We start from the raw sequence: 6,087 nt of genomic DNA on the forward strand, positions 1-6,087 counted from the left end.
GGGGGGCGCGCCGCCCTATGGGGTGGGCCCCCCAGACACCTCCTTGCGCCGCCTCTTCTCCTATATAACCCCTCGCGACGTAAAAACCCTACACCAATTGACGAAACTCCAGAAAGACTCCAGGGACGCCGCCGCCATCGTGAAACTCCGTTTCGGGGGCGAGAGTCCCCGTTCCGGCACGCCGCCGGGACGGGAATTTTCCCCGGAGTCATCTCCATCGACACCACCGCCATCTTCATCGCCGTTGTTGTCTCCCATGATGAGGAGGAGTAGTTCTCCCCGAGGGCTGAGGGCTCTACCGGTAGCTATGTGGTTCATCTCTCTCTCCCATGGTGTGATCTTTATGTGATCATGAGCTTTGTATCACTATTAATCTATGTGCTACTCTAGTGATGTTATTAAAGTAGTCTATTCCTCCTCCATGATGTAATGTTGACAGTGTGTGCATCATGTAGTACTTGGCGTAGGTTATGATTGTGATCTCTTGTAGATTATGAAGTTAACTATTACTATGCACTCTAGAGGTTACTTTAATATGAACTCCAGAATTACTCTCCCCGGTGTGACAGTGACAGTGTGCGCGTCGTGTGTGATTTCTTTATGAAGTTGTGGAGCTTGTTTACTCCGGCTTGAGGGTGCTCTTGTAGCCCTACACAATGAATGGTGTTTGTTATCCAAGAAGAGAGTGTGAGAAAGTAGCACAAGTGAAGAGAAGTTATTTATTTATGTGATCATTGTTGACAGTGTCCACTAGTGAAAGTATGATCCCTAGGCCTTGTTTTCAAATATCGAATCACCGTTTATTTACTGTTCTACTGCATGTTTACTTGCTGCCATATTTATTTCAGATTGTTGTTACCACTCATATTCATCCATATCACTTGCATCTTACTATCTCTTCGCCGAACTAGTGCACCTATACATATGACAAGTATATTAGGTGTGTTGGGGATACAAGAGACTTCTTGTATCGTAATTGCAGGGTTGTTTGAGACGGATATCTTTGACCTCTACCTCCCTGAGTTGCTGTTCTACAAACCTCTGCTCTTGGAGGCCCAACACTGTCTACAGGAATAGAAGCGTGCGTAGACATCAATCTCCTCGACCAACTTCCCCTCTCCAATTTGCACCGTAGCTCGTCAATTTCTCGCTGGAGTCCGCGGCGGTGCTGAGGAAGAAGACGACGATTCCGGCCACCATCGGGGTTGCCGTCGGTACCAGCCACCATCAGATTTGCCGTCTGCCGACCCCTGGTTAGCTCTCCGACCCCCTACCCTCACCGCTGCCCGTGCTGCTTCTCGTCGGAGAAGACGATGCACCTGGATCGTCGGATCCGGATCTAATCGTGCGTCCCATATTAATCCATATCGTTTCGGTGAATTAGAGTCGCTGACCACTGGGTCCCACCCTGTCAGTTGGCCCGCAGCGCTAGCTGGGCTGGCCCATTTCCCTCTCTCTTGTTCGCGCCCGTTAGCATTTCCCGCCTAAAGCCCAGAATTCAAATTCGTTTAATTCTTTTGTGGTTTAAATTCAATACTGGTCCCTTGCTATAATTTGAATAGTTTCAAATCTACAAACCCAAATTCAGTGATTCAAAATGTTCCAGAATCCTTATGAAATGATCTAACTAATCCCACTGGTTTGAACCCTAGAACTATTATGGAATTTGAATAGTAAAAATCATAAGTCAGAGAGTTTTCAGAATTCAAATAAATCTTAAAAATCAACCATATTGAATTTTGAGGTGATTCCACCTCTCATAATTCACATTTCACAAACTCTATTTGTTTATGTAAAAATATCACATGGTTACTTTGTATGATCATGGGATAGAATAAAAAATTGACTATGTAGTCAATACTAGTCCATTTCAACTATTGCAAAATTTAGGAATTTAAATCTATGAGGTATAGCACCTCATTTAAATCACATTCCCAAGTGTTATTGTCGTCGTGGTGAACAGACAGATGCCATAGGATGGCTTAAGTTGGGGCCGAATGGACGCAAGAGGATTCGGGGGAGGGTTTGTGATTAGATGGGATGAACTTCCGGATGGTTTCCTCAAGAACTTAGCCAAGGCTAGAGGTTGAAAAAGAAAGACATAAGGAAGAACTCGCTCTAGATCATCTTCTTTATTGATCTCAACATGTTACAAGTTTCTCAGTACAAGTGTTCTTCTAAACCTAACTCTCTTCGTGCGTGCCCGTAAGAGGGGCAGCCCCCTCTCCTTATATAGGGGAGAGGTGGCTTACGAGGCAAGAAACCCTAATGGCATCTTTGACTAGACAAACTACTTTACAAAGCTACTTTAATCATAGAAGACACCGGAGTCCTCTTTAATCGGGGATGCCGACGTCCTCCGGCTTCTTTGACCGTCATCCTTCTCTTTATCGTCGCCCCTTCGTCTAAAGTTACTTTGCTTAGCTCATCTTTGTCTTCTAGCTCGGAGAGAATCTTTGACCAGTCCCGCCGACCTCGCTTCTTCCTTCCGGTGGCCCGGTATCTTTTTACCTGGTTCCGGCATACCCCTCTTGGGGATACCGGCTTAGCTCTACTTAGCTAAGTTCTTATCTGTACCTTCCGGTACGAACCTTAAACCGGTATCTTGATGGCCCAAACCATCCGGTTTGGCATGCCTTTGGTATACCGGGGGTCATCCCCCCAACATTAGTCCCCGAAGCTGGTATAGTCTGGCGGATCTTATCCACAGACCATGCCAGGTTCTTTTATTTTAGGATACCGGTTTAATCTATCCGGCCTTAGGCTTAGATCCGGCATCTTTGCCCAGGTCACCGCTGTCTCTTCTTATTACGACATTATCCGGTGTCTTATCCTCCGGCATCTTAGTCATCAAACACTTCCTCGGCGACGTCGAGAATATCTCGGGTCCCGCGCCCGCCGCTGACATGCGCACCGTGATCGACGCGCCGATGTCGTGGGTCACTTCCTTCGACTTCGCGCGCGCATTTAATGCACCGCCGCGGATCCCACTAGCCGTTTTGGATCCCGTGTGTGCCTCCGTGTGGCCTCCCTTTTTCGCGTGTACCTCTTTGCCACGTGGCGGCCCGTGGCGCGAACCGTCGCGGGCCGCGAGGCGAACCGCCGCGGCCCAGCCGGTTTTCAGCCCATCTTCTCTCTCCTTTATAAGCACAACCGCTCCTTCTTCTTCCTCTTCTTCGCATTCCTCATCCTTCGCGCACAGTGCTCCTCGCCTTTGCGCTTCCGCCGCTCTCCGTCCGCCGTCGCTTGCTCAAGCTCCGCGCGCCGGCGAACTCACGCCGTGCTTCCGCCGGACCTCGCCGTGCGGGAATCTTTAGCAAGCACCTTCACCGCGCCCGCCGCATTCTCGCTCCTTCGCGAGCTTCTCCGCCGCCGTCGACGGTCCTCGTCGGCGACCGTAGGTCCGCTCCACCACCGGCGAACACCTTCCTCGCCGATCGCGCCGCTCAAGGTTGGTACCAATCTTGCTTTGCTCGCCATCCGCTTGCTTTTCGGATCTTGGGTCTACGGTGTTCTTATTTCCTCTTTTTCTTTGGTTTTCTTCTTACTCGTAGATCTTCACGCGGGGTTCAAGTGTGGGATTTCTGTTTTTTCGCCTACCCATCCAATGTCTGACGAGGAATCTTCCTCCGCATCTTCTTCTTCTTTTTCCGTTAAGCGCCGTAGACAATCTCCCGGCGAATCCACGGCTTCGCATCCGATGGAGACCGATTCCCGCAACCAGCAAGAATCCGGTAGCCGCCAAGAGTCCGGTGGCCATCTAGAATCCGGTAGCTTTAGCCAAACTTCCGGTAGCCAAGAAGCGAGTAGCTCTGGCCAAGCCTCTAGTAGTTCTAGCCAATCTTCCGGCGCAGAGCCTTCCCCAATCACTCGCGGAGCCTGGATGGGTTCCAATGTCACTGAATTTGAGATCGACTGGTTATACCGGTCCCGAAGGATTCCGGAAGGAGTCACTTGCCGGATTCCTGGCGACGAAATCGAACCGGACCCCGAGCCCGGTGAACATGTTGTTTTTCTTGCTCACTTTGAACGTGGCTTCGGCCTTCCCGTCTCCCTCTTTTTCGGGAGTTTTTAGACTTCTATAAACTCCAACCTCACCACCTTCCTCGGCAACGCCATCTTTTACCTTTCTTGTTATGCCACCTTCATGGAGGCCTATATCGGCATTCGTCCCACTCGTGAGACGTTTGCCCGCTTCTTTTGTTTGCGGATTAACTCCGTCCGTGGCAAGGAAATCCCTAAGCCCAAGCCGCCCGTGGAGTGCGGATCTTGCATCGTTGGCTCCCGCCGTGGGAGCACTTTCCTTAAGTTTGCCGGCCTCGAATCCTGCCGCGCCCGGCAAGGAACCTTTTTCTATGTGAAGAACAACGGCCGCGCCAACCTTATTGATCTTCCTCCGTTCCAAGCGGGGCCTCCTAGCAGTAACCAACCGGAGCTACAACCCGAAGACAGCATCATGCCGAAACCAACCGGGTGGTACGCTTCCTGGCCTCTCTGAAGAAGGAGACCAACATCTGCTCGGATGATATCATCCGCACCTTTATTTCACGCCGGGTGCTTCTCCTCAAGCGCCGTGCGCATAGGATGAGCGAGATGTATGGCCCGTGCGATCCTACCAAGATCACAGGCCGTCCCCTTAGCAAGAAAGACGTTGTTCGCAAGGCTAAGCAGATTTGCCAAACCGCTATGCCATTTGACCGGGAATGGGGCCTCCTTCCCCTCAAGCACTACTAACCCTCCGACCCAAGAAGTAAGGGATTATGCAATTGGGGTTGTTTTTGGCCGGTAACTTTCTCGCTCTTGCTAATCTTTTTTTTTTCATGTTTCGTGCCAAGGACCGCTTCCCCTCATTGAAGCAGCAGCGGCGAGAAACTTGCCGTAAGCGCGCCCTTGACTCCTTCGACCCGCATCCCTACATCTTTTGGAAGGATCCGAAGATGGGCAAGACCCCGGCCGCGCGTCTTGGCCGGACTCGCCGGAGCCAACCGGGTCCTCCGATGACCTCGACCACGCTTGAGGTATTTTCTTTTCCGGTTTCTTTTACTTTTCCACTATTGCTTTCCCTGCGAATTGCTTCTTAGCCATATTCAATTCATAGATCCACGAGCGCGTGCCGCCCTCGCGCGCCGAGGCCGGCTCCGAGTTTGTGGACAAACTCATGTCCCAGTGGCCAAAAGAACAAGCAGCCGGCATCTAATGCCGGTCCCAGCCGAGGCCCCTCCCTCCAAGCGCTTCCGGACCGAGCCCGTGGGGGAGAAGGAAGTGGGCGTGCGCCGCTACGGGCGCAAGGCGATGCCAACTGCTTCCGGGTAACTTTTTCATTTTCCGGCTTGCCTCTTTTTTTGCCAAGTTCTTTTTCCGGTTGCTTTTTTCCAACTATCTTTCTTTCTTTTTCTCAGCCCTGCGCTCAAGCTTGGCCCAAGGCCATCGGGCTCTGAAGGTTCCGCAAGGACTTCAACCCCTCCTCCTCGCTCAAGCCCGGCACCATCTGGTGCCGGCAACACCTCCGCTCTCCCTTTCGGGGGCACAACAAATTCGGGGCTTGCGGCCCCTTCATCATCGGATCACCGCACGGAGGAGGATCTTTCCTTCTTCCCGTGAGAACCAGGATACCGGCGCCAGCAACATCGGCGCCGGAGAAGAAGAAGCTGTCGGGCGGGCGGAGCCTCCGGCTCCTCCCGTCCTTGAAAAAATGACAACTTCCGCGCCGGAACCATCCGCGCCGGAAAGTTCCAATCCGGGTGATGCGCCCAGCGCTCCCCATTCTCCACGAACCATCCTCATGCCGCCGCCAGGTGTTCCTCGCGCCAAGCCTTCCGGGGCCGCTCCTACCGCGCCGCCGCCCAAGATTTCCAAGCTCATTAAGGGGAAGGCGACGGCCTCCGGCCGCCCTTCCGTCGGCCGGCAGCCTCTCGGTGCCGCATGTCTCCAAGGCCGCCGTGGATACCGCCACGAAGGCCACCGGTCTTCTTGGCCGTATTACTAAGTTCCAACGCCAAGGCCGGGACTGGGGCATCTCCCCGCCCTACGCCCAAAAGTGGAACGCCGCGGACATGACTCCGGCGACCCGCGGTCCGGGCAAGGACA

Source organism: Lolium rigidum, chromosome 1, assembly GCF_022539505.1.
Source record: "Lolium rigidum isolate FL_2022 chromosome 1, APGP_CSIRO_Lrig_0.1, whole genome shotgun sequence".
NCBI classification, from domain to species: Eukaryota; Viridiplantae; Streptophyta; class Magnoliopsida; order Poales; family Poaceae; genus Lolium; species Lolium rigidum.